The 20964-nt window shown below is 39.5% G+C and overlaps 7 non-coding genes across 7 annotated transcripts; all 7 read right to left on the bottom strand.

Moving 5' to 3' along the window:
• Positions 1-1827: 1827 nt before the first annotated feature.
• TRNAS-GCU (transfer RNA serine (anticodon GCU)) lies at positions 1828-1909 on the bottom strand. Its single transcript has one exon. It is a non-coding gene; the product is annotated as a tRNA-Ser (tRNA).
• Positions 1910-6560: 4651 nt separating this feature from the next.
• TRNAL-AAG (transfer RNA leucine (anticodon AAG)) lies at positions 6561-6642 on the bottom strand. Its single transcript has one exon. It is a non-coding gene; the product is annotated as a tRNA-Leu (tRNA).
• Positions 6643-7147: 505 nt separating this feature from the next.
• Positions 7148-7229, bottom strand: TRNAS-GCU (transfer RNA serine (anticodon GCU)). Its single transcript has one exon. It is a non-coding gene; the product is annotated as a tRNA-Ser (tRNA).
• A 4653-nt stretch (positions 7230-11882) lies between these two features.
• On the bottom strand, positions 11883-11964 carry TRNAL-AAG (transfer RNA leucine (anticodon AAG)). The gene has a single exon. It is a non-coding gene; the product is annotated as a tRNA-Leu (tRNA).
• Positions 11965-12469: 505 nt separating this feature from the next.
• On the bottom strand, positions 12470-12551 carry TRNAR-UCU (transfer RNA arginine (anticodon UCU)). Its single transcript has one exon. It is a non-coding gene; the product is annotated as a tRNA-Arg (tRNA).
• A 4651-nt stretch (positions 12552-17202) lies between these two features.
• Positions 17203-17284, bottom strand: TRNAL-AAG (transfer RNA leucine (anticodon AAG)). The gene has a single exon. It is a non-coding gene; the product is annotated as a tRNA-Leu (tRNA).
• A 505-nt stretch (positions 17285-17789) lies between these two features.
• TRNAS-GCU (transfer RNA serine (anticodon GCU)) lies at positions 17790-17871 on the bottom strand. Its single transcript has one exon. It is a non-coding gene; the product is annotated as a tRNA-Ser (tRNA).
• Positions 17872-20964: the final 3093 nt, after the last annotated feature.

The following is a 20964-nucleotide window of genomic DNA, read 5'->3' as shown; positions in this document are numbered from 1 at the left end:
TTTCTCTAGTTTACCCTTCAATGCCCTTCTTCTCTCTTCCGTGTGATCTAAAAAGCTTTTCTCTACAGGTGTAAGCAAACATGTCAAATGATTGTGGTGTGCATAAGATGTACTAATTGTTAATGTCGCCTGAAAGAATCCTTTAACTAACTTTATGCTATAGTACTTAGCTACCCCACTCACATCCTCTATGATAGGCACATTAGAAAACACAATATCATGATTTGAGTAAAAATATTGAATCTCTTCCTGGTTATAGAATCTTGTTAGTAACAGACTACAACGTATCCCATATGTTAATGACAGTCTATGATAGGTAACCCCCTCTTGTACCGAAACAGGAATCTGTGTACACACAAAACAATCTTTTGCATCCATTGTGTCAACATACTCACTCAGCAAGCGATAGAAAACATCAGTGGATAGTTCCCCTTTCGAGTTAGTTCCCTCATGCAAGTATCTTGTATCCAGCTCAAACCTCTCCCAGGCTGTTAGTGCAGTGGTAGTCTCAGGAATTGTAGCATTGTTAGTCCCACTTTTATCCATTAGTGTCATACTCACAACCACGACCCTAATGAATATTTATTACATGAACCTTTTTTGCAAAAGTATTTGGTTCAAGTAAACTTAAAGTGTTGGGATTCAAGCCCACGGCTCCAGAGAGACTGGAGCCTAAATGTAGCCAGTTTAGCCTGCTCAGCCACGCTACCTCACATCTACAAGCTCACAACTATAGTAACTTGGCCAAACACTGTGGACACTCGCTGTGGTGACCTGGCTATGCAGGGTAACGCAGCATTCACCGACAGTTGAGCGAGTTACAGGTGAAAAGCAAAGTATAATAACTGTCTGCATATAATATATGTCTTTCCTTATTTATTCTTCTTCCCCATTGTATGTTTGCTCTCTGCTTTAGAAACGCGAGCTGTCATCACTGCAAGGAAACGTATCACACAGCGTTCTACTGTTTACACTCACTGAACTTTCAGCATCACAGTGACCCCTCTCGTCGCCTCTATAGTTAGACTTCAAGACAGCTGGTTTGTTTACCGATACAATTCTTGTCACCTTAGGTTGTGGTTTTTTAAAATAAGAAGGCTCGGTCCCACTGTCTGGCTACCCTTATATATATACGTCACCACTTTACATAGTCTCACCTCTCGCTATGTGGATCGTAGGTGCAGAAGGCAGAGAGTGAGACACTGATGCAGACAAAATACGTTTGTGAGTTGAGAAATACTGGCAGCGGTGAGATTCAAACCCACGCCTCCTAAGAGACTGGAGCCTTAATCCAGCACCTTAGACCGCTCGGCCACACTACCCTGTGCAAACCTGTTTCTGTAAGCTTTCTGAAGTGAGATGTTCTGTTGTATAGGGGAGTTGGAGAATAAGGGTGTATAGCCTGTGAAGTGATCCTAGGAAAGTCAACGCCAACAGCAGCAGGCATGTGATACATTCAGTAGGTCAGGATTGGCCCCGGGCCATGGGAGGTGTCAGGGAGCGCCAGTCCTGAGAGTCCGTAGGAAGACAACCCTTACATTGGAGTCCCGCATGCGCTGCTTCTCTTTCTTTAAGGATAAGGAATCAAACTATCTACGTCCCTCAACTTACCAACCCTCCGCCTCAGGAAAGATTTTGTGATTCATGAGCAGAACCCAGCTGGCGCTGTTTACAGTAATGCCTAAGCACAGTACTCAACTGAGCGGTGTTTCCAAACTGAGCCGTTGTACTGCCGGAAATACCATGGGATATGTCATTTAACTTTCACATAAAATAGGGTTAACCCAGCCCTACCACATACTAAAAACTAAAGACGGAACAATAAACAGACGAGGATGGGATTCGAACCCACGCGTGCAGAGCACAATAGATTAGCAGTCCATTGCCTTAACCACTCGGCCACCTCGTCTTCAAAACACCATGTTTCAGGAGTACAAAATATGGTAGCCAAAATGTGTTCTATTAGGTGATAGTTGTCTAAACATAATAAAGAGCATATATTTACAGATTGTTATGGTAACTTGTTGTCTTCAGCTTTGCTCTATACGACCTTGTTGTCCATCCCTACTTCAGCTTGAATTTATATGTTAAATGTAATGTAATCATGAAAATTACACTTTCCAAACGTGTTCTATCCATATGTGATGACCTATCACACTACCCTCAAATGAGCTAAGATTGCTTTAATTCAGTTGTACGTGGATTTAAAGTGCAATATCATACAAATATTGTACTGGTATGGCGCTTTCGAGTCTCTAGGTGTCAGTTATTGGTGGTGTGCTTACATGTCAACATTAGGCAGCAAATAGTACACAATTAAGGAAAACTGCCTTCCCATTTAATGTGCATTGTTCTGCAAAAAGTTTTAAGTAGGAGAAAGTAAAACTTAGTTTATAAAACACCTAAACTGGGAGTATTGCCGCTACAGCTATGACACTTCAGTTTAAAAACGTACGTGCATCAACAAGAAATATTTTTGCACTAAATAAATTGCTGTCCGACTACTCACGTAATGCATAAAACTGAGGCAGTCGTAATTACAACACATTGAAGTAATATTTTGGTAGTTTTTGTTGACGATGACTCCGCAGCAAGCGATCAGATTACTTTTTATTAGTGAAGGCGCGTCAGAGCCTTGATAAGTAAACTTACAAGGAGACACGCCTAGGTCGATGAACCTTTTAGACCAGGTTCGGGGACTTCCCAGTACGAGATGTCTTTTGGCATCACAAATCAATAGCTCAATATCTCAACAACAATCGCAATAACTAATCAGCATGCTAATCAATAACCTTTAATGAGAGTCAATAAAGTGAACACACCATGATCTTTCAGTCATGAATAACTACACCAATTTAGTTAAGTGTTAGGATATTTATTTCCCTACTGGTTACAATCTAAAGTCATTTCTGTTAATCTCATCAGCAATTCATCTCATTAGTAACTCTTCAGATTTGCAATTAGAAACGCAATTAATCAATGCATAGAGAATATTCACTCAGTATTAATACATAATTATTAAGAAGCAACTTAGCAAAGTCTCAGTAGTGCATGGTTCAACAAAGCAAGAACTCAGTCATTTGTCTATTTGCGTCAGATTTTAGTGAACACCTTAAATAACCTCGTATTAGCATCAGCATGTTGGGCTTCATGCAAAACAATTTAGCAAACACAAATTTGGAAAACATCTAACTATGGCCTCTATCAAAGATCAGTTGGTACCTAGAAAGAAAAGGCAAACAGACAATTACAATTTTCATGAGATAGTTACCCATCCAACGGATCAGCAAACAGCGTCAGTCTTCGTCCTCGGGACATCAGTCGTTTGCATCATCAGCAAAGAAATGACAGGGCAAAGTATCAGTATGGCATAGCTAAGGAACAAGAACTTCCCTCATATAGAGTAGAAGTAAGTATCAGGTAAGGAAAAAGTAAAGGGTGGTTTAGAGTAACAGGGCGAACAAACGGCAAAGTCTCAAACGAAATGGCCTAAATGGCTCAGTAGAATGGCAAAGAATGGCCTGAGGTGGAATGTCCAATAAATGCCTGATTTCTCCTCGGGTCATGTGGTTAAATCAAAACTGTCTAATTTACTTCTAATTCCTCAATGGATAATCATTGGTGCATCGCCATCTCTGTCCAATAATCTTCACCAGAGTTTTACACAAACCACAGTTCTCATGTCGTTGATTGGCCCATGTTATTGACGTTTTCATCGGTTGGAATGTCAGGTAATAAAAGTTACATTTTACGCTACAGTCAGTAGTTCCATTGTTTTCTCCTACTCCAGGCAGCCTTGCACCTGTTACAAATTACACTGTTGCATTGAGCAAGAATGTCTCCTTGAGCAAGTAGGGTCCCATGAGAAAGAATTTACTACAGCTACACACATATCTAGCTTCTGGGAAAGTACAGTTTCATGTCCTTCAGGAAAATAGCACATTGCACGTTAGAAAAAGACAGTTCAAAATGAGACCAGGCAGCTAGGCACAGACCTTCGCTAAACTAAGGCCTACTGCTTAATGAACAAACTCCTAATACATAACTCCAATTTTGATATGTTAATACAAATTAAAAACATTAGTACATAATTAATTCAGCATTAATAACTTTCATTAGTCTTCGTATACATTGGTAGCCACTCCCCGTGGGCACATTTCAAACGTGTGCATTATTTCTACGTTAACACATTTTTTATGCATCTTCATTACACAATATATTGTAAGCTTTTCATGTTAATATTAATTTTAAAAGACACACTCCAGCAATCCCTCCTCTGATGACTCTTGTCATCACACAAATCTTCCCTACTAATTTTACATGCTAAAATTCCCTCATATCAATCTCTTCCCTTCTTGGTTTCCCCTTTGATCTTGCCCTGAATAATTTTTCCCTTTGTTTTTCTTCCCTCCTCCTATTATTTTTCGCCATCTTCAATTTTATTCTTTTACTAATTTTACATGCCACCCATGATCCAAATAAGCAATCTATAACAATCAATATCCCCTGTATTATTTTAGACAATATCCCATGCCAAATGTTACTAATCCAATTTCCCACTGAAGCAAATCCTTTCCCAACCTTTTTCCAAACACCTGGTTCTTTCAAATCCTTCAAGTCCGTACTATCCCTAGTCAAGTTAGTAAGCATACTTCTAATCTCATTACTATTATCTGGTATGTAAGCGCAACAATGACACCCATTGAGCAATCTACAAACTCTGCAATTTTTCGCTAAAAGAATGTCTAAAGCAAGCCTGTTTTGAAGAGTCAGAGCCCCCTCCGCAGCAAGTTCAGTATCCATCAGGAGTATAGCCCCTGAAAAGTTTGTCAGCATGTTATCCTCAATAGTAGACAACTTTTGAATCTTTATGGAGTTCATAATAACTCCCACTGAAGAAATTATCGTCCCAAATATGTCTCCTACTACACCAGCAGCAGTCTCTTTCTTATGTCTAGTACGATGTAATTCAGACAATTTTGGTAACCTTTTCAAATCGTCAAGTTGATATATCTTTGGGAAAACTATCCCCAAATAACATGTCCCATACTATCCCTTTGGAAGACGGTAATAAGCATTAAGTCCACATATATAATAAATCCCGGGGATTGCTGGATCCTGTCCATTTAACATGAACGTCCATTTACTCTGAAACAAAAACACACGCTTACATTCACTCATTCCCACAAACACATTGTCATAGTATGATTTGGTCTTGGATATGCAAAGCTTTCCTACATGTAGTGCGTCTAAAGCTAACTTCCCTTGTTCTCTAATTGCACTATAACCGTCACTACTAGCAAAGGCCCGTTGCTGTAATCCTTTCTCTAGTTTACCCTTCAATGCCCTTCTTCTCTCTTCCGTGTGATCTAAAAAGCTTTTCTCTACAGGTGTAAGCAAACATGTCAAATTATTGTGGTGTGCATAAGATGTACTAATTGTTAATGTCGCCTGAATGAATCCTTTAACTAACTTTATGCTATAGTACTTAGCTACCCCACTCACATCCTCTATGATAGGCACATTAGAAAACACAAGATCATGATTTGAGTAAAAATATTGAATCTCTTCCTGGTTATAGAATCTTGTTAGTAACAGACTACAACGTATCCCATATGTTAATGACAGTCTATGATAGGTAACCCCCTCTTGTACCAAAACAGGAATCTGTGTACTCTCAAAACAATCTTTTGCATCCATTGTGTCAACATACTCACTCAGCAAGCGACAGAAAACATCAGTGGATAGTTCCCCTTTCGAGTTAGTTCCCTCATGCAAGTATCTTGTATCCAGCTCAAACCTCTCCCAGGCTGTTAGTGCAGTGGTAGTCTCAGGAATTGTAGCATTGTTAGTCTCACTTTTATCCATTAGTGTCATACTCACAACCACGACCCTAATGAATATTTATTACATGAACCTTTTTTGCAAAAGTAATTGGTTCAAGTAAACTTAAAGTGTTGGGATTCAAGCCCACGGCTCCAGAGAGACTGGAGACTAAATCTAGCCAGTTTAGCCTGTTCAGCCACGCTACCTCACATCTACAAGCTCACAACTATAGTAACTTGGTCAAACACTGTGGACACCCGCTGTGGTGACCTGGCTATGCATGGTAACGCAGCATTCACCGACAGTTGAGCGAGTTACAGGTGAAAAGCAAAGTATAATAACTGTCTGCATATAATATGTCTTTCCTTATTTATTCTTCTTCCCCATTGTATGTTTGCTCTCTGCGTTAGAAACGCGAGCTGTCATCACTGCAAGGAAACGTGTGACACAGCGTTCTACTGTTTACACTCACTGAACTTTCAGCATCACAGTGACCCCTCTCGTCGCCTCTATAGTTAGACTTCAAGACAGCTGGTTTGTTTACCGATACAATTCTTGTCACCTTAGGTTGTGGTTTTTTAAAATAAGAAGGCTCGGTCCCACTGTCTGGCTACCCTTATATATATACGTCACCACTTTACATAGTCTCACCTCTCGCTATGTGGATCGTAGGTGCAGAAGGCAGAGAGTGAGACACTGATGCAGACAAAATACGTTTCTGAGTTGAAAAATACTGGAAGCGGTGGGATTCAAACCCACACCTCCAAAGAGACTGGAGCCTTAATCCAGCACCTTAGACCACTCGGCCACACTACCCTGTGCAAACATCCTTCTGTAAGCTTTCTGAAGTGAGATGTTCTGTTGTATAGGGGAGTTGAAGAATAAGGATGTATAGCCTGTGAAGTGATCCTAGGAAAGTCAACGCCAACAGCAGCAGGCACGTGATACATTCAGTAGGTCAGGATTGGCCCCGGGCCATGGGAGGTGTCAGGGAGCGCCAGTCCTGAGAGTCCGTAGGAAGACAACCCTTACATTGGCGTCCCGCACGCGCTGCTTCTCTTTCTTTAAGGATAAGGAATCAAACTATCTACGTCCCTCAACTTACCAACCCTCCGCCTCAGGAAAGATTTTGTGATTCATGAGCAGAACCCGGCTGGCGCTGTTTACAGTAATGCCTAAGCACAGTACTCAACTGAGCGGTGTTTCCAAACTGAGCCGTTGTACTGCCGGAAATACCATGGGATATGTCATTTAACTTTCACATAAAATAGGGTTAACCCAGCCCTCCCACATACTAAAAACTAAAAACGGAACAATAAACCAACGAAGATGGGATTCGAACCCACGTGTGCAGAGCACAATGGATTAGCAGTCCATCGCCTTAACCACTCGGCCACCTCGTCTTCAAAACACCATGTTTCAGGAGTACAAAATGTGGTAGCCAAAATGTGTTCTATTAGGTGATAGTTGTCTAAACATAATAAAGAGCATATATTTACAGATTGTTATGGTAACTTCTTGTCTTCAGCTTTGCTCTATACGACCTTGTTGTCCATCCCTACTTCAGCTTGAATTCATATGTTAAATGTAATGTAATCATGAAAATTACACTTTCCAAACGTGTTCTATCCATATGTGATGTACTATCACACTACCCTCAAATGAGCTAAGATTGCTTTAATTCAGTTGTACGTGGATATAAAGTGCAATATCATACAAATATTGTACTGGTATGGCACTTTCGAGTCTCTAGGTGTCAGTTATTGGTGGTGTGCTTACATGTCAACATTAGGCAGCAAATAGTACACAATTAAGGAAAACTGCCTTCCCATTTAATGTGCATTGTTCTGCAAAAAGTTTTAAGTAGGGGAAAGTAAAACTTAGTTTATAAAACCACCTAAACTGGGAGTATTGCCGCTACAGCTATGACACTTCAGTTAAAAAACATACGTGCATCAACAAGAAATATTTTTGCAATAAATAAATTGCTGTCCGACTACTCACGTAATGCATAAAACTGAGGCAGTCGTAATTACAATACATTGAAGTAATATTTTGGTAGTTTTTGTTGACGATGACTCCGCAGCAAGCGATCAGATTACTTTTTATTAGTGAAGGCGAGTCAGAGCCTTGATAAGTAAACTTACAAGGAGACACGCCTAGGTCGATGAACCTTTTAGACCAGGTTCGGGGACTTCCCAGTACGAGATGTCTTTTGGCATCACAAATCAATAGATCAATATCTCAACAACAATCGCAATAACTAATCAGCATGCTAATCAATAACCTTTAATGAGAGTCAATAAAGTGAACACACCATGATCTTTCAGTCATGAATAACCACACCAATTTAGTTAAGTGTTAGGATATTTATTTCCCTACTGGTTACAATCTAAAGTCATTTCTGTTAATCTCATCAGCAATTCATCTCATTAGTAACTCTTCAGATTTGCAATTAGAAACGCAATTAATCAATGCATAGAGAATATTCACTCAGTATTAACACATAATTATTAAGAAGCAACTTAGCAAAGTCTCAGTAGTGCATGGTTCAACAAAGCAAGAACTCAGTCATTTGTCTATTTGCGTCAGATTTTAGTGAACACCTTAAATAACCTCGTATTAGCATCAGCATGTTGGGCTTCATGCAAAACAATTTAGCAAACACAAATTTGGAAAACATCTAACTATGGCCTCTATCAAAGAGCAGTTGGTACCTAGAAAGAAAAGGCAAACAGACAATTACAATTTTCATCAGATAGTTACCCATCCAACGGATCAGCAAACAGCGTCAGTCTTCGTCCTCGGACATCAGTCGTTTGCATCATCAGCAAAGAAAGGACAGGGCAAAGTATCAGTATGGCATAGCTAAGGAACAAGAACTTCCCTCATATAGAGGAGAAGTAAGTATCAGGTAAGGAATAAGTAAAGGGTGGTTTAGAGTAACAGGGCGAACAAACGGCAAAGTCTCAAACGAAATGGCCTAAATGGCTCAGTAGAATGGCAAAGAATGGCTTGGAGTGGAATGTCCAATAAATGCCTGATTTCTCCTCGGGTCATGTGGTTAAATCAAAACTGTCTAATTTACTCCTAATTCCTCAATGGATAATCATTGGTGCATCGCCATCTCTGTCCAATAATCTTCACCCGAGTTTTACACAAACCACAGTTCTCATGTCGTTGATTGGCCCATGTTATTGACGTTTTCATCGGTTGGAATGACAGGTAAGAAAAGTTACATTTTACGCTACAGTCAGTAGTTCCATTGTTTTCTCCTACTCCAGGCAGCCTTGCACCTGTTACAAATTACACTGTTGCATTCAGCAAGAATGTCTCCTTGAGCAAGTAGGGTCCCATGAGAAAGAATTTACTACAGCTACACACATCTCTAGCTTCTGGGAAAGTACAGTTTCATGTCCTTCAGGAAAATAACACATTGCACATTAGAAAAAGACAGTTTAATATGAGACCAGGCAGCTAGGCACAGACCTTCGCTAAACTAAGGCCTACTGCTTAATGAACAAACTCCTAATACATAACTCCAATTTTGATATGTTAATACAAATTAAAAACATTAGTACATAATTAATTCAGCATTAATAACTTTCATTAGTCTTCGTATACATTGGTAGCCACTCCCCGTGGGCACATTTCAAACGTGTGCATTATTTCTACGTTAACACATTTTTTATGCAGCTTCATTACACAATATATTGTAAGCTTTTCATGTTAATATTAATTTTAAAAGACACACTCCAGAAATCCCTCCTCTGATGAATCTTGTCATCACACAAATCTTCCCTACTAATTTTACATACTAAAATTCCCTCATATCAATCTCTTCCCTTCTTGGTTTCCCCTTTGATCTTTCCCTGAATAATTTTTCCTTTTGTTTTTCTTCCCTCCACCTATTATTTTTCGTCATCTTCAATTTTATTCTTTTACTAATTTTACATGCCACCCATGATCCAAATAAGCAATCTATAACAATCAATATCATCTGTATTATTTTAGACAATATCCCATGCCAAATGTTACTAATCCAATTTCCCACTGAAGCAAATCCTTTCCCAACCTTTTTCCAAACACCTGGTTCTTTCAAATCCTTCAAGTCCGTACTATCCCTAGTCAAGTTAGTAAGCATTCTTCTAATCTCATTACTATTATCTGGTATGTAAGCGCAACAATTACACCCATTGAGCAATCTACAAACTCTGCCATTTTTCACTAAAAGAATGTCTAAAGCAAGCCTGTTTTGAAGAGTCATAGCCCCCTCCGCAGCAAGTTCAGTATCCATCAGGAGTATAGCCCCTGAAAAGTTTGTCAGCATGTTATCCTCAATAGTAGACAACTTTTGAATCTTTATGGAGTTCATAATAACTCCCACTGAAGAAATTATCGTCCCAAATATGTCTCCTACTACACCAGCAGCAGTCTCTTTCTTATGTCTAGTACGATGTAATTCAGACAATTTTGGTAACCTTTTCAAATCGTCAAGTTGATATATCTTTGGGAAAACTATCCCCAAATAACATGTCCCATACTATCCCTTTGGAAGACGGTAATAAGCATTAAGTCCACATATATAATAAATCCTGGGAATTGCTGGATCCTGTCCATTTAACATGAACGTCCATTTACTCTGAAACAAAAACACACGCTTACATTCACTCATTCCCACAAACACATTGTCATAGTATGATTTGGTCTTGGATATGCAAAGCTTTCCTACATGTAGTGCGTCTAAAGCTAACTTCCCTTGTTCTCTAATTGCACTATAACCGTCACTACTAGCAAAGGCCCGTTGCTGTAATCCTTTCTCTAGTTTACCCTTCAATGCCCTTCTTCTCTCTTCCGTGTGATCTAAAAAGCTTTTCTCTACAGGTGTAAGCAAACATGTCAAATTATTGTGGTGTGCATAAGATGTACTAATTGTTAATGTCGTCTGAAAGAATCCTTTAACTAACTTTATGCTATAGTACTTAGCTACCCCACTCACATCCTCTATGATAGGCACATTAGAAAACACAAGATCATGATTTGAGTAAAAATATTGAATCTCTTCCTGGTTATAGAATCTTGTTAGTAACAGACTACAACGTATCCCATATGTTAATGACAGTCTATGATAGGTAACCCCCTCTTGTACCGAAACAGGAATCTGTGTACACACAAAACAATCTTTTGCATCCATTGTGTCAACATACTCACTCAGCAAGCGACAGAAAACATCAGTGGATAGTTCCCCTTTTGAGTTAGTTCCCTCATGCAAGTATCTTGTATCCAGCTCAAACCTCTCCCAGGCTGTTAGTACAGTGGTAGTCTCAGGAATTGTAGCATTGTTAGTCTCACTTTTATCCATTAGTGTCATACTCACAACCACGACCCTAATGAATATTTATTACATGAACCTTTTTTGCAAAAGTATTTGGTTCAAGTAAACTTAAAGTGTTGGGATTCAAGCCCACGGCTCCAGAGAGACTGAAGTCTAAGTCTAGCCAGTTTAGCCTGGTCAGCCACGCTACCTCACATCTACAAGCTCACAACTATAGTAACTTGGTCAAACACTGTGGACACCCGCTGTGGTAACCTGGCTATGCAGGGTAACGCAGCATTCACCGACAGTTGAGCGAGTTACAGGTGAAAAGCAAAGTATAATAACTGTCTGCATATAATATATGTCTTTCCTTATTTGTTCTTCTTCCCCATTGTATGTTTGCTCTCTGCTTTAGAAACGCGTGCTGTCATCACTGCAAGGAAACGTATCACACAGCGTTCTACTGTTTACACTCACTGAACTTTCAGCATCACAGTGACCCCTCTCGTCGCCTCTATAGTTAGACTTCAAGACAGCTGGTTTGTTTACCGATACAATTCTTGTCACCTTAGGTTGTGGTTTTTTAAAATAAGAAGGCTCGGTCCCACTGTCTGGCTACCCTTATATATATACGTCACCACTTTACATAGTCTCACCTCTCGCTATGTGGATCGTAGGTGCAGAAGGCAGAGAGTGAGACACTGATGCAGACAAAATACGTTTGTGAGTTGAAAAATACTGGCAGCGGTGGGATTCGAACCCATGTCTCCAAAGAGACTGGAGCCTTAATCCAGCACCTTAGACCGCTCGGCCACACTACCCTGTGCAAACCTGTTTCTGTAAGCTTTCTGAAGTGAGATGTTCTGTTGTATAGGGGAGTTGAAGAATAAGGGTGTATAGCCTGTGAAGTGATCCTAGGAAAGTCAACGCCAACAGCAGCAGGCACGTGATACATTCAGTAGGTCAGGATTGGCCCCGGGCCATGGGAGGTGTCAGGGAGCGCCAGTCCTGAGAGTCCGTAGGAAGACAACCCTTACATTGGCGTCCTGCACGCGCTGCTTCTCTTTCTTTAAGGATAAGGAATCAAACTATCTACGTCCCTCAACTTACCAACCCTCCGCCTCAGGAAAGATTTTGTGATTCATGAGCAGAACCTGGCTGGCGCTGTTTACAGTAATGCCTAAGCACAGTACTCAACTGAGCGGTGTTTCCAAACTGAGCCGTTGTACTGCTGGAATTACCATGGGATATGTTATTTAACTTTCACATAAAATAGGGTTAACCCAGCCCTACCACATACTAAAAACTAAAGACGGAACAATAAACCTACGAGGATGGGATTTGAACCCACGCGTGCAGAGCACAATGAATTAGAAGTCCATCGCCTTAACCACTCGGCCACCTCCTCTTCAAAACACCATGTTTCAGGAGTACAAAATATGGTAGCCAAAATGTGTTCTATTAGGTGATAGTTGTCTAAACATAATAAAGAGCATATATTTACAGATTGTTATGGTAACTTGTTGTCTTCAGCTTTGCTCTATACGACCTTGTTGTCCATCCCTACTTCAGCTTGAATTTATATGTTAAATGTAATGTAATCATGAAAATTACACTTTCCAAACGTGTTCTATCCATATGTGATGTACTATCACACTACCCTCAAATGAGCTAAGATTGCTTTAATTCAGTTGTACGTGGATTTAAAGTGCAATATCATACAAATATTGTACTGGTATGGCGCTTTCTAGTCTCTAGGTGTCAGTTATTGGTGGTGTGCTTACATGTCAACATTAGGCAGCAAATAGTACACAATTAAGGAAAACTGCCTTCCCATTTAATGTGCATTGCTCTGCAAAAAGTTTTAAGTAGGAGAAAGTAAAACTTAGTTTATAAAACCACCTAAACTGGGAGTATTGCCGCTACAACTATGACACTTCAGTTTAAAAACGTACGTGCATCAACAAGAAATATTTTTGCGCTAAATAAATTGCTGTCCAACTACTCACGTAATGCATAAAACTGAGGCAGTCGTAATTACAATACATTGGAGTAATATTTTGGTAGTTTTTGTTGACGATAACTCCGCAGCAAGCGATCAGATTACTTTTTATTAGTGAAGGCGCGTCAGAGCCTTGATAAGTAAACTTACAAGGAGACACGCCTAGGTCGATGAACCTTTTAGACCAGGTTCGGGGACTTCCCAGTACGAGATGTCTTTTGGCATCACAAATCAATAGATCAATATCTCAACAACAATCGCAATAACTAATCAGCATGCTAATCAATAACCTTTAATGAAAGTCAATAAAGTGAACACACCATGATCTTTCAGTCATGAATAACGCACCAATTTAGTTAAGTGTTAGGATATTTATTTCCCTACTGGTTACAATCTAAAGTCATTTCTGTTAATCTCATCAGCAATTCATCTCATTAGTAACTCTTCAGATTTGCAATTAGAAACGCAATTAATCAATGCATAGAGAATATTCACTCAGTATTAATACATAATTATTAAGAAGCAACTTAGCAAAGTCTCAGTAGTGCATGGTTCAACAAAGCAAGAACTCAGTCATTTGTCTATTTGCGTCAGATTTTAGTGAACACCTTAAATAACCTCGTATTAGCATCAGCATGTTGGGCTTCATGCAAAACAATTTAGCAAACACAAATTTGGAAAACATCTAACTATGGCCTCTATCAAAGAGCAGTTGGTACCTAGAAAGAAAAGGCAAACAGACAATTACAATTTTCATCAGATAGTTACCCATCCAACGGATCAGCAAACAGCGTCAGTCTTCGTCCTCGGGACATCAGTCGTTTGCATCATCAGCAAAGAAAGGACAGGGCAAAGTATCAGTATGGCACAGCTAAGGAACAAGAACTTCCCTCATATAGAGGAGAAGTAAGTATCAGGTAAGGAATAAGTAAAGGGTGGTTTAGAGTAACAGGGCGAACAAACGGCAAAGTCTCAAACGAAATGGCCTAAATGGCTCAGTAGAATGGCAAAGAATGGCTTGGAGTGGAATGTCCAATAAAGGCCTGATTTCTCCTCGGGTCATGTGGTTAAATCAAAACTGTCTAATTTACTCCTAATTCCTCAATGGATAATCATTGGTGCATCGCCATCTCTGTCCAATAATCTTCACCAGAGTTTTACACAAACCACAGTTCTCATGTCGTTGATTGGCCCATGTTATTGACGTTTTCATCGGTTGGAATGTCAGGTAAGAAAAGTTACATTTTACGCTACAGTCAGTATTTCCATTGTTTTCTCCTACTCCAGGCAGCCTTGCACCTGTTACAAATTACACTGTTGCATTCAGCAAGAATGTCTCCTTGAGCAAGTAGGGTCCCATGAGAAAGAATTTACTACAGCTACACACATCTCTAGCTTCTGGGAAAGTACAGTTTCATGTCCTTCAGGAAAATAGCACATTGCACGTTAGAAAAAGACAGTTTAATATGAGACCAGGCAGCTAGGCACAGACCTTCGCTAAACTAAGGCCTACTGCTTAATGAACAAACTCCTAATACATAACTCCAATTTTGATATGTTAATACAAATTAAAAACATTAGTACATAATTAATTCAGCATTAATAACTTTCATTAGTCTTCGTATACATTGGTAGCCACTCCCCGTGGGCACATTTCAAACGTGTGCATTATTTCTACGTTAACACATTTTTTATGCAGCTTCATTACACAATATATTGTAAGCTTTTCATGTTAATATTAATTTTAAAAGACACACTCCAGCAATCCCTCCTCTGATGACTCTTGTCATCACACAAATCTTCCCTACTAATTTTACATACTAAAATTCCCTCATATCAATCTCTTCCCTTCTTGGTTTCCCCTTTGATCTTGCCCTGAATAATTTTTCCCTTTGTTTTTCTTCCCTCCTCCTATTATTTTTCGCCATCTTCAATTTTATTCTTTTACTAATTTTACATGCCACCCATGATCCAAATAAGCAATCTATAACAATCAATATCCCCTGTATTATTTTAGACAATATCCCATGCCAAATGTTACTAATCCAATTTCCCACTGAAGCAAATCCTTTCCCAACCTTTTTCCAAACACCTGGTTCTTTCAAATCCTTCAAGTCCGTACTATCCCTAGTCAAGTTAGTAAGCATACTTCTAATCTCATTACTATTATCTGGTATGTAAGCGCAACAATTACACCCATTGAGCAATCTACAAACTCTGCCATTTTTCACTAAAAGAATGTCTAAAGCAAGCCTGTTTTGAAGAGTCATAGCCCCCTCCGCAGCAAGTTCAGTATCCATCAGGAGTATAGCCCCTGAAAAGTTTGTCAGCATGTTATTCTCAATAGTAGACAACTTTTGAATCTTTATGGAGTTCATAATAACCCCCACTGAAGAAATTATCGGCCCAAATATGTCTCCTACTACACCAGCAGCAGTTTCTTTCTTATGTCTAGTAAGATGTAATTCAGACAATTTTGGTAACCTTTTCAAATCGTCAAGTTGATATATCTTTGGGAAAACTATCCCCAAATAACATGTCCCATACTATCCCTTTGGAAGACGGTAATAAGCATTAAGTCCACATACATAATAAATCCCGGGGATTGCTGGATCCTGTCCATCTAACATGAACGTCCATTTACTCAGAAACAAAAACACACGCTTACATTCACTCATTCCCACAAACACATTGTCATAGTATGATTTGGTCTTGGATATGCAAAGCTTTCCTACATGTAGTGCGTCTAAAGCTAAATTCCTTGTTCTCTAATTGCACTATAACCGTCACTACTAGCAAAGGCCCGTTGCTGTAATCCTTTCTCTAGTTTACCCTTCAATGCCCTTCTTCTCTCTTCCGTGTGATCTGAAAAGCTTTTCTCTACAGGTGTAAGCAAACATGTCAAATTATTGTGGTGTGCATAAGATGTACTAATTGTTAATGTCGCCTGAAAGAATCCTTTAACTAACTTTATGCTATAGTACTTAGCTACCCCCTCACATCCTCTATGATAGGCACATTAGAAAACACAAGATCATGATTTGAGTAAAAATATTGAATCTCTTCCTGGTTATAGAATCTTGTTAGGAACAGACTACAACGTATCCCATATGTTAATGACAGTCTATGATAGGTAACCCCCTCTTGTACCGAAACAGGAATCTGTGTACACACAAAACAATCTTTTGCATCCATTGTGTCAACATACTCACTCAGCAAGCGATAGAAAACATCAGTGGATAGTTCCCCTTTCGAGTTAGTTCCCTCATGCAAGTATCTTGTATCCAGCTCAAACCTCTCCCAGGCTGTTAGTGCAGTGGTAGTCTCAGGAATTGTAGCATTGTTAGTCCCACTTTTATCCATTAGTGTCATACTCACAACCACGACCCTAATGAATATTTATTACATGAACCTTTTTTGCAAAAGTATTTGGTTCAAGTAAACTTAAAGTGTTGGGATTCAAGCACACGGCTCCAGAGAGACTGGAGCCTAAATCTAGCCAGTTTAGCCTGCTCAGCCTCCCTACCTCACATGTACAAGCTCACAACTATAGTAACTTGGCCAAACACTGTGGAAACCCGCTGTGGTGACCTGGCTATGCAGGGTAACGCAGCATTCACCGACAGTTGAGCGAGTTACAGGTGAAAAGCAAAGTATAATAACTGTCTGCATCTAATATATGTCTTTCCTTATTTATTCTTCTTCCCCATTGTATGTTTGCTCTCTGCTTTAGAAACGCGAGCTGTCATCACTGCAAGGAAACGTATCACACAGCGTTCTACTGTTTACACTCACTGAACTTTCAGCATCACAGTGACCCCTCTCGTCGCCTCTATAGTTAGACTTCAAGACAGCTGGTTTGTTTACCGATACAATTCTTGTCACCTTAGGTTGTGGTTTTTTAAAATAAGAAGGCTCGGTCCCACTGTCTGGCTACCCTTATATATATACGTCACCACTTTACATAGTCTCACCTCTCGCTATGTGGATCCTAGGTGCAGAAAGCAGAGAGAGAGACACTGATGCAGACAAAATACGTTTGTGAGTTGAAAAATACTGGCAGCGGTGGGATTCGAACCCACACCTCCAAAGAGACTGGAGCCTTAATCCAGCACCTTAGACCGCTCGGCCACACTACCCTGTGTGAACGTGTTTCTGTAAGCTTTCTGAAGTGAGATGTTCTGTTGTATAGGGGAGTTGGAGAATAAGGGTGTATAGCCTGTAAAGTGATCCTAGGAAAGTCAAGGCCAACAGCAGCAGGCACGTGATACATTCAGTAGGTCAGGATTGGCCCCGGGCCATGGGAGGTGTCAGGGAGCGCCAGTCCTGAGAGTCCGTAGGAAGACAACCCTTACATTGGCGTCCCGCACGCGCTGCTTCTCTTTCTTTAAGGATAAGGAATCAAACTATCTACGTCCCTCAACTTACCAACCCTCCGCCTCAGGAAAGATTTTGTGATTCATGAGCAGAACCCGGCTGGCGCTGTTTACAGTAATGCCTAAGCACAGTACTCAACTGAGCGGTGTTTCCAAACTGAGCCGTTGTACTGCCGGAAATACCATGGGATATGTCATTTAACTTTCACATAAAATAGGGTTAACCCAGCCCTACCACATACTAAAAACTAAAGACGGAACAATAAACCAACGAGGATGGGATTCGAACCCATGCGTGCAGAGCACAATGGATTAGCAGTCCATCGCCTTAACCACTCGGCCACCTCGTCTTCAAAAATACCATGTTTCAGGAGTACAAAATATGGTAGCCAAAATGTGTTCTATTAGGTGATAGTTGTCTAAACATAATAAAGAGCATATATTTACAGATTGTTATGGTAACTTGTTGTCTTCAGCTTTGCTCTATACGACCTTGTTGTCCATCCCTACTTCAGCTTGAATTTATATGTTAAATGTAATGTAATCATGAAAATTACACTTTCCAAACGTGTTCTATCCATATGTGATGTACTATCACACTACCCTCCAATGAGCTAAGATTGCTTTAATTCAGTTGTACGTGGATTTAAAGTGCAATATCATACAAATATTGTACTGGTATGGCGCTTTCGAGTCTCTAGGTGTCAGTTATTGGTGGTGTGCTTACATGTCAACATTAGGCAGCAAATAGTACACAATTAAGGAAAACTGCCTTCCCATTTAATGTGCATTGTTCTGCAAAAAGTTTTAAGTAGGAGAAAGTAAAACTTAGTTTAAAAAACCACCTAAACTGGGAGTATTGCCGCTACAGCTATGACACTTCAGTTAAAAAACGTACGTGCATCAACAATAAATATTTTTGCGCTAAATAAATTGCTGTCCGACTACTCACGTAATGCATAAAACTGAGGCAGTCGTAATTACAATACATTGAAGTAATATTTTGGTAGTTTTTGTTGACGATGACTCCGCAGCAAGCGATCAGATTACTTTTTATTAGTGAAGGCGCGTCAGAGCCTTGATAAGTAAACTTACAAGGAGACACGCCTAGGTCGATGAACCTTTTAGACCAGGTTCGGGGACTTCCCAGTACGAGATGTCTTTTGGCATCACAAATCAATAGATCAATATCTCAACAACAATCGCAATAACTAATCAGCATGCTAATCAATAACCTTTAATGAGAGTCAATAAAGTGAACACACCATGATCTTTCAGTCATGAATAACCACACCAATTTAGTTAAGTGTTAGGATATTTATTTCCCTACTGGTTACAATCTAAAGTCATTTCTGTTAATCTCATCAGCAATTCATCTCATTAGTAACTCTTCAGATTTGCAATTAGAAACGCAATTAATCAATGCATAGAGAACATTCACTCAGTATTAACACATAATTATTAAGAAGCAACTTAGCAAAGTCTCAGTAGTGCATGGTTCAACAAAGCAAGAACTCAGTCATTTGTCTATTTACGTCAGATTTTAGTGAACACCTTAAATAACCTCGTATTAGCATCAGCATGTTGGGCGTCATGCAAAACAATTTAGCAAACTCAAATTTGGAAAACATCTAACTATGGCCTCTATCAAAGAGCAGTTGGTACCTAGAAAGAAAAGGCAAACAGACAATTACAATTTTCATCAGATAGTTACCCATCCAACGGATCAGCAAACAGCGTCAGTCTTCGTCCTCAGGACATCAGTCATTTGCATCATCAGCAAAGAAAGGACAGGGCAAAGTATCAGTATGGCATAGCTAAGGAACAAGAACTTCCCTCATATAGAGGAGAAGTAAGTATCAGGTAAGGAATAAGTAAAGGGTGGTTTAGAGTAACAGGGCGAACAAACGGCAAAGTCTCAAACGAAATGGCCTAAATGGCTCAGTAGAATGGCAAAGAATGGCTTGGAGTGGAATGTCCAATAAATGCCTGATTTCTCCTCGGGTCATGTGGTTAAATCAAAACTATCTAATTTACTCCTAATTCCTCAATGGATAATCATTGGTGCATCGCCATCTCTGTCCAATAATCTTCACCAGAGTTTTACACAAACCACAGTTCTCATGTCGTTGATTGGCCCATGTTATTGACATTTTCATCGGTTGGAATGTCATGTAAGAAAAGTTACATTTTACGCTACAGTCAGTAGTTCCATTGTTTTCTCCTACTCCAGGCAGCCTTGCACCTGTTACAGATTACACAGTTGCATTCAGCAAGAATGTCTCCTTGAGCAAGTATGGTCCCATGAGAAAGAATTTACTACAGCTACACACATCTCTAGCTTCTGGGAAAGTACAGTTTCATGTCCTTCAGGAAAATAGCACATTGCACGTTAGAAAAAGACAGTTTAATATGAGACCAGGCAGCTAGGCACAGACCTTCGCTAAACTAAGGCCTACTGCTTAATGAACAAACTCCTAATACATAACTCCAATTTTGATATGTTAATACAAATTAAAAACATTAGTACATAATTAATTCAGCATTAATAACTTTCATTAGTCTTCGTATACATTGGTAGCCACTCCCCGTGGGCACATTTCAAACGTGTGCATTATTTCTACGTTAACACATTTTTTATGCAGCTTCATTACACAATATATTGTAAGCTTTTCATGATAATATTAATTTTAAAAGACACACTCCAGCAATCCCTCCTCTGATGACTCTTGTCATCACACAAATCTTCCCTACTAATTTTACATACTAAAATTCCCTCATATCAATCTCTTCCCTTCTTGGTTTCCCCTTCGATCTTGCCCTGAATAATTTTTCCCTTTGTTTTTCTTCCCTCCTCCTATTATTTTTCGCCATCTTCAATTTTATTCTTTTACTAATTTTACATGCCACCCATGATCCAAATAAGCAATCTATAACAATCAATATCCCCTGTATTATTTTAGACAATATCCCATGCCAAATGTTACTAATCCAATTTCCCACTGAAGCAAATCCTTTCCCAACAATTTTCCAAACACATGGTTCTTTCAAATCCTTCAAGTCCGTACTATCCCTAGTCAAGTTAGTAAGCATACTTCTAATCTCATTACTATTATCTGGTATGTAAGCGCAACAATTACACCCATTGAGCAATCTACAAACTCTGCCATTTTTCACTAAAAGAACGTCTAAAGCAAGCCTGTTTGAAGAGTCATAGACCCCTTCGCAGCAAGTTCAGTATCCATCAGGAGTATAGCCCCTGAAAAGTTTGTCAGCATGTTATCCTCAATAGTAGACAACTTTTGAATCTTTATGGAGTTCATAATAACTCCCACTGAAGAAATTATCGTCCCAAATATGTCTCCTACTACACCAGCAGCAGTCTCTTTCTTATGTCTAGTACGATGTAATTCAGACAATTTTGGTAACCTTTTCAAATCGTC

Source organism: Pleurodeles waltl, chromosome 12, assembly GCF_031143425.1.
Source record: "Pleurodeles waltl isolate 20211129_DDA chromosome 12, aPleWal1.hap1.20221129, whole genome shotgun sequence".
NCBI lineage: Eukaryota > Metazoa > Chordata > Amphibia > Caudata > Salamandridae > Pleurodeles > Pleurodeles waltl.
This window is presented reverse-complemented; position numbering and strand designations above follow the sequence as displayed.